Raw genomic sequence first — 8,860 nt, 5'->3', positions numbered from 1 at the left:
TGTCTCCTCGCTCGGTTCCCCCTCCCTCCCCCCGAGCGCCATTACTATACAAAAAAAGATTACTAATGGCGCACCTCTCTTGGGTGCGCCATTGCTATTCAAAAAAAAAGATTACTAATGGCGCACTTCTCTGGCATGCGCCATTGCTATACAAAAAAAAAGATTTCTAACAACGCACCGCATGTGGATGCGCAATTGCTATCAAAAAAAATTCTAATGGCGCACCGCTCGGGGGTGCGCCATTGCTAACCCTTCCCCCCCACTAAAATCCCCAGTCCTTTCTATCTTCCCCATCTCTCTCACCCGCCCAAAGCTGCCCCGACCCGCGCACTGCCCCGACCCGTACTGCGCCGCCGCCGCCCCCGCGCCCCTGCCGCCTCCCCCGCTCCGACCTTCGCGTTCCGTAGTCTTCAGTCTTCACCGGCAGCGACGAGCCCTTCCACCCCCACCATCTCCGTCCCGTTCGAGGTGAGGCCCTCGCTTACTCCTTCGAGCCCCCGTCTTCTTCCGGCGACCCTCGCCGGTGCGGCCCCCAGCTATCTGATCTCAACTTTCTGAACCTGACAGAGCTGATTTGTGCCGGTGCCGGCTCACCTCGCCCGGCAGCCCGGTCCTCCCCGGCGCAAGGCCCCTGCTGCGGCGAGCCGCCTCCACCAGGTAACACATTATGCAGCTCGTTCGTTCTAGCAAGAGGTCGATTCGAGCCCTCTAGCCAACTGTTCAGTTTCGGCCTTAAAACCAGTGACGGAGTTGATTCCATCGCCTACCAGAGTCAAAATAACCTAGTGTCCACTGAACGATTGGCATGTCTAGGCGATTAATTTACTTCTATACACATAAAGATATCTTCATCTGTTAAAAAATTATGTTGTGCTGTACTAACCACAGAGTGAATAGAGTTAAAAGTTGTCTGTTTCTGCATCAGTAAAGTTACCTCAGAGGCATGGTACAGTACTTCATGAAGGAAATATGCCCTAGAGGCAATAATAAAGTTATTATTTATTTCCTTATATCATGATAAATGTTTATTATTCATGCTAGAATTGTATTAACCGGAAACATAATACATGTGTGAATACATAGACAAACAGAGTGTCACTAGTATGCCTCTACTTGACTAGCTCGTTGATCAAAGATGATTATGTTTCCTAACCATAGACATGAGTTGTCATTTGATTAACGGGATCACATCATTAGGAGAATGATGTGATTGACTTGACCCATTACGTTAGCTTACCACTTGATCGTTTAGTATGTTGCTATTGCTTTCTTCATGACTTATACATGTTCCTATGACTATGAGATTATGCAACTCCCGTTTACCGGAGGAACACTTTGTGTGCTACCAAACGTCACAACGTAACTGGGTGATTATAAAGGTGCTCTACAGGTGTCTCCGAAGGTACTTGTTGGGTTGGCGTATTTCGAGATTAGGATTTGTCACTCTGATTGTCGGAGAGGTATCTCTGGGCCCACTCAGTAATGCACATCACTATAAGCCTTGCAAGCATTGTAACTAATGAGTTAGTTGCAGGATGATGTATTACGAAACGAGTAAAGAGACTTGCCGGTAACGAGATTGAACTAGGTATTGAGATACCGACGATCGAATCTCGGGCAAGTAACATACCGATGACAAAGGGAACAACGTATGTTGTTATGCGGTCTGACTGATAAAGATCTTCGTAGAATATGTGGGAGCCAATATGAGCATCCAGGTTCCGCTATTGGTTATTGACCGGAGACCTGTCTCGGTCATGTCTACATAGTTCTCGAACCCGTAGGGTCCGCACGCTTAAAGTTCGATGACGGTTATATTATGAGTATATGTGTTTTCATGTACCGAAGGTAGTTCGGAGTCCCGGATGAGATCGGGGACATGACGAGGAGTCTCGAAATGGCCGAGACATAAAGATCGATATATTGGACGACTATATTCGGACATCGGAAAGGTTCCGAGTGATTCGGATATTTTTCGGAGTATCGGAGAGTTACGGGAATTCGTATTGGGCATTAATGGGCCATACAGGAAAGGAGAGAAAGGCCACAAAGGGTGGCCGCACCCCTCCCCATGGACTAGTCCGAATTGGACTAGGGAGGGGGGCGCCCCCTTCCTTCCTTCTCCTTCTCCCTTCCCTTCTCCTACTCCAACAAGGAAAGGAGGAGTCCTACTCCCAGTGGGAGTAGGACTCCCCCCTTGGCGCGCCCTCCTCCTAGGCCGGCCGCCTCCCCCCTTGCTCCTTTATATACGGGGGCAGGGGGCACCCCAAAGACACGACGATTGATCTCTTGATCTCTTAGCCGTGTGCGGTGCCCCCCTCCACCATAATCCACCTCGATAATATCGTAGCGGTGCTTAGGCGAAGCCCTGCGTCGGTAGAACATCATCATCGTCACCACGCCGTCGTGCTAACGAAACTCTCCCTCAACACTCGGCTAGATCGGAGTTCGAGGGACGTCATCGAGTTGAACGTGTGCAGAACTCGGAGGTGCCGTGCGTTCAGTACTTGATCGGTCGGATCGTGAAGACGTACGACTACATCAACCGCGTTGTGCTAATGCTTCCGCTTTCGGTCTACGAGGGTACGTGGACAACACTCTCCCCTCTTGTTGCTATGCATCACCATGATCTTGCGTGTGCGTAGGAAATTTTTGAAATTACTACGTTCCCCAATAGTGGCATCCGAGCCTGGTTTTATGCGTTGATGATATATGCACGAGTAGAACACAAGTGAGTTGTGGGCGATATAAGTCATACTGCTTACCAGCATGTCATACTTTGGTTCGGCGGTATTGTTGGATGAAGCGGCCCGGACCGACATTACCGTACGCTTACGTGAGACTGGTTCTACCGACGTGCTTTGCACACAGGTGGCTGGCGGGTGTCAGTTTCTCCAACTTTAGTTGAACCGAGTGTGGCTATGCCCAGTCCTTGCGAAGGTTAAAACAGCACCAACTTGAGAAACTATCATTGTGGTTTTGAGGCGTAGGTAAGAAGGGTTCTTGCTCAGCCCATAGCAGCCACATAAAACTTGCAACAACAAAGTAGAGGACGTCTAACTTGTTTTTGGAGGGCATGTTGTGATGTGATATGGTCAAGGCATGATACTATATTTTATTGTATGAGATGATCATGTTTTGTAACCGAGTTATCGGGAACTGGCAGGAGCCATATGGTTGTCACTTTATTGTATGCAATGCAATCGCCCTGTAATTGCTTTACTTTATCACTAAGCGGTAGCGATAGTCGTAGAAGCAATAGTTGGCGAGACGACAACGATGCTACGATGGAGATCAAGGTGTCGCGCCGGTGACGATGGTGATCATGACGGTGCTTCAGAGATGGAGATCACAAGCACAAGATGATGATGGCCATATCATATCACTTATATTGATTGCATGTGATGTTTATCTTTTATGCATCTTATTCTGCTTAGATCGACGGTAGCATTATAAGATGATCTCTCACTAAATTATCATGGTATAAGTGTTCTCCCTGAGTATGCACCGTTGTGAAAGTTCTTCGTGCTGAGACACCACGTGATGATCGGGTGTGATAGGCTCTACGTTCAAATACAACGGGTGCAAAACAGTTGCACACGTGGAATACTCAGGTTAAACTTGGCGAGCCTAGCATATAACATATATGGCCTCGGAACACTGAGACCTAAAGGTCGAGCATGAATCATATAGTAGATATGATCAACATTGTGATGTTCACCATTGTAACTACTCCATCTCACGTGATGATCGGACATGGTTTAGTTGATTTGGATCATGTGATCACTTAGAGGATTAGAGGGATGTCTATCTAAGTGGGAGTTCTTAAGTAATATGATTAATTGAACTTTAATTTATCATGAACTTAGTCCTGGTAGTATTAGCATATCTATGTTGTAGATCAATAGCTCGCGTTGTTGCTTCCCTATGTTTTATATATGCTCCTAGAGAAAATTAAGTTGAAAGATGATAGTAGCAATGATGTGGACTGGGTCCGTGATCTGAGGTTTATCCTCATTGCTGCACAGAAGAATTATGTCCTTGATGCACCGCTAGGTGACAAACCTATTGCAGGAGCAGATGCAGACGTTATGAACGTTTGGCTAGCTCAATATGATGACTACTTGATAGTTTAGTGCACCATGCTTAACGGCTTAGAATCGGGACTTCAAAGACGTTTTGAACGTCATGGACCATATGAGATGTTCCAGGAGTTGAAGTTAATATTTCAAGCAAATACCCAAGTTGAGAGATATGAAGTCTCCAACAAGTTCTATAGCTAAAAGATGGAGGAGAATAGCTCAAGCAGTAAGCATGTGCTCAGATTGTCTGGGTACTACAATCGCTTGAATCAAGTGGGAGTTAATCTTCCAGATAAGATAGTGATTGGCAGAATTCTCTAGTCACCATCACCAAGTTAGTAGAACTTCATGATGAACTATAATATGCAAGGGATAACGGAAACAATTCCCAAGCTCTTCGTGATGCTGAAATCGACGAAGGTAGAAATCAAGAAAAACATCAAGTGTTGATGGTTGACGAGACCACTAGTTTCAAGAAAAACGGCAAAGGGAAGAAGGGGAACTTCAAGAAGAACGGCAAGAAAGTTGCTGCTCAAGTGAAGAAGCCCAAGTTTGGTCCTAAGCCTGAGACTAAGTTCTTCTACTGCAAAGGGACTGGTCACTGGAAGCGGAACTGCCCCAAGTATTTGGCGGATAAGAAGAATGGCAAAGTGAACAAAGGTATATTTGATATATAGATTATTGATGTGTATTTTACTAGTGTTCATAGCAACCCCTCAGTATTTGATACTGGTTCAGTTACTAAGAGTATTAACTCGAAACAGGAGTTGCGGAATGAACAGAGACTAGTTAAGGGTGAAGTGACGATGTGTGTTGGAAGTGGTTCCAAGATTGATATGATCATCATCGCACACTCCCTACACTTTCGGGATTAGTGTTGAACCTAAATAAGTGTTATTTGGTGTTTGCGTTGAGCATGAATATGATTTGATCATGTTTATTACAATACGGTTATTCATTTAAGTTAGAGAATAATTGTTGTTCTATTTACATGAATAAAACCTTCTATGGTCATACACCCAATGAAAATGGTTTGTTGGATCTCGATCGTAGTGATACACATATTCATAATATTGAAGCCAAAAGATGCAAAGTTAATAATGATAGTGCAACTAATTTGTGGCACTGCCGTTTAGGTCATGTTGGTGTAAAGCGCGTGAAGAAACTCCATGCTGATGGGATTTTGGAATCACTTGATTATGAATCACTTGATTCTTGCGAACCATGCCTCTTGGGCAAGATGACTAAAACGCCGTTCTCCGGAACAATGGAGCAAGCAACAGATTTGTTGGAAATCATACATACTGATGTATGTGGTCTGATGAATATTGAGGCTCGTAGCGGGTATCATTATTTTCTGACCTTCACAGATGATTTGAGCAGATATGGGTATATCTACTTAATGAAACAGAAGTCTGAAACATTTGAAAAGTTCATATAATTTCAGAGTGAAGTGGAAAATCATCATAACAAGAAAATAAAGTTTCTATGATCTGATCGTGGAGAAGAGTATTTGAGTTACGAGTTTGGTCTTCAATTAAAACAATGTGAAATAGTTTCACTGCTCACGCCACCTTGAACACCACAGTGTAATGGTGTGTCCGAACATCGTAACCGTACTTTATTAGATATGGTGCAATCTATGATGTCTCTTACCGATTTACCACTATCATTTTGGGGTTATGCATTAAAGACAACTGCATCCATGTTAAAAAGGGATCCATCTAAGTCCGTTGAGACGACACAATATGAACTGTGGTTTGGCAAGAAACCAAAGTTGTCGTTTCTTAAAGTTTGGGGTTGTGATGCTTATATGAAAAAGTTTCATCCTGATAAGCTCAAACCCAAATCGGAGAAATATGTCTTCATAGGATACCCAAAGGAGACTGTTGGGTACACCTTCTATCACACATCCGAAGGCAAGACATTCGTTGCTAAGAATGGATCCTTTTTAGAGAAGGAGTTTCTCTCGAAAGATGTGAGTGGGAGGAAAGTAGAACTTGATGAGGTAACTGTACCTGCTCCCTTATTGGAAAGTAGTTCATCACAGAAATCTGTTCCTATGACTCCTACACCAATTAGCGAGGAAGCTAATGATGATGATCATGTAACTTCAGATCAAGTTACTACCGAACCTCGTAGGTCAACCAGAATGAAATCTGCACTAGAGTGGTACGGCAATCTAGTTCTGGAGGTCATGTTACTTGACCATGACGAACCTACGAACTATGAGGAAGCGATGATGAGCCCAGATTTCGCAAAATGGCTTGAGGCCATGAAATCTGAGAAGGGATCCATGTATGAGACCAAAGTATGGACTTTGATTGACTTGCGATGATTGTTGAGCCATTGAGATTAAATGGATCTTCAAGAGGAAGACAGGCGCTTATAGTAGTGTTACTATCTACAAAGCTAGAATTGCCGCAAAAGGTTTGCGACAAGTTCAAGGTGTTGACTACGATGAGAGTTTCTCACTCGTATCTATGCTTAAGACTGTCCGAATCATGTTAGCAATTGCCGCATTTTATGAAATCTGGCAAATGGATAAACAAAACTGCATTCCTTAATGGATTTATTAAAGAAGAGTTGTATATGATGCAACCAGAAGGTTTTGTCGATCCTAAAGGTGTTAACAAAATATGCAAGCTCCAACGATCCATCTATGGACTGGTGCAAGCATCTCGGACTTGGAATATACGCTTTGATAAGTTGATCAAAGGATATAGTTTTATACAGACTTACGGTGAAGCCTGTATTTACAAGACAGTGAGTGGGAGCACTACAACATTTCTGATAAGTATATGTGTATGACATATTGTTGATCGGAAATAATGTAGAATTATTCTGCAAAGCATAAAGGAGTGCTTGAAAGGAGTTTTTCAAAGAAAGACCTCGGAGAAGCTGCTTACAATTTGAGCATCAAGATCTATAGAGATAGATCAAGACGCTTGATAAGTTTTTTCAATGAGTACATACCTTGACAAGATTTTGAAGTAGTTCAAAATGGAACAGTCAAAGAAAGAGTTCTTGCCTGTGTTACAAGGTGTGAAATTGAGTAAGACTCAAAACCCGACCACGGCAGAAGATAGAAAGAGAATGAAAGTCATTCCCTATGCCTCGGCCATAGGTTCTATAAAGTATCTCATGATGTGTACCAGATCTATTGTATACCCTACACTGATTTTGGCAAGGGAGTACAATAGTGATCTAGGAGTAGATCCCTGGACATCGGTCAAAATTATCCTTAGTGGAATAAGGATATGTTTCTCGATTATGGAGGTGACAAAAAGTTTCGTCGTAAAGGGTTGCGTCGATGCAAATTTTGACACTGATCCAGATGACTCTAAGTCTCAATCTGGATACATATTGAAAGTGGGAGCAATTAGCTAGAGTAGCTCCGTGCAAAGCATTGTTGACATAGAAATTTGCAAAATACTTACGGATTTGAATGTGGCAGACCCGTTGACTAAACTTCTCTCACAAGCAAAACATGATCACACCTTAGCACTCTTTGGGTGTTAATCACATAGTGATGTGAACTAGATTATTGACTCTAGTAAACCGTTTGGGTGTTGGTCACATGTCGATGTGAACTATGGGTGTTAATCACATGGTGATGTGAACTATTGGTATTAAATCACATGGCGATGTGAACTAGATTATTGACTCTAGTGCAAGTGGGAGACTGAAGGAAATATGCCCTAGAGGAAATAATAAAGTTATTATTTATTTCCTTATATCATGATAAATGTTTATTATTCATGCTAGAATTGTATTAACCGGAAACATAATACATGTGTGAATACATAGACAAACAGAGTGTCACTAGTATGCCTCTACTTGACTAGCTCGTTGATCAAAGATGGTTATGTTTCCTAACCATAGACATGAGTTGTCATTTGATTAACGGGATCACATCATTAGGAGAATGATGTGATTGACTTGACCCATTCCGTTAGCTTAGCACTTGATCGTTTAGTATGTTGCTATTGCTTTCTTCTTGACTTATACATGTTCCTACGACTATGAGATTATGCAACTCCCGTTTACTGGAGGAACACTTTGTGTGCTACCAAACGTCACAACGTAACTGGGTGATTATAAAGGTGCTCTACAGGTGTCTCCGAAGGTACTTGTTGGGTTGGCGTATTTCGAGATTAGGATTTGTCACTCTGATTGTCGGAGAGGTATCTCTGGGCCCACTCAGTAATGCACATCACTATAAGCCTTGCAAGCATTGTAACTAAGGAGTTAGTTGCGGGATGATGTATTACGGAACGAGTAAAGAGACTTGCCAGTAACGAGATTGAACTAGGTATTGAGATACCGACGATCGAATCTCGGGCAAGTAACATACCGATGACAAAGGGAACAACGTATGTTGTTATGCGGTCTGACCGATAAAGATCTTCGTAGAATATGTGGGAGCCAATATGAGCATCCAGGTTCTGCTATTGGTTATTGACCGGAGACGTGTCTTGGTCATGTCTACATATTTCTCAAACCCGTAGGGTCCGCACGCTTAAAGTTCGATGACGGTTATATTATGAGTTTATGTGTTTTGATGTACCGAAGGTAGTTCGGAGTCCCGGATGAGATCGGGGACATAACAAAGAGTCTCGAAATGGTCGAGACGTAAAGATCGATATATTGGACGACTATATTCGGACATCGGAAAGGTTCCGAGTGATTCGGGTATTTTTCGGAGTACCGGAGAGTTATGGGAATTCGTATTGGGCCTTAATGGGCCATACGGGAAAGGAGAGAAAGGCCCCAAA

Source organism: Triticum aestivum, chromosome 3D (assembly GCF_018294505.1).
Source record: "Triticum aestivum cultivar Chinese Spring chromosome 3D, IWGSC CS RefSeq v2.1, whole genome shotgun sequence".
NCBI classification, from domain to species: Eukaryota; Viridiplantae; Streptophyta; class Magnoliopsida; order Poales; family Poaceae; genus Triticum; species Triticum aestivum.
The sequence above is the reverse complement of the archived record's forward strand: the minus strand, read 5'-3'. Positions refer to the sequence as shown.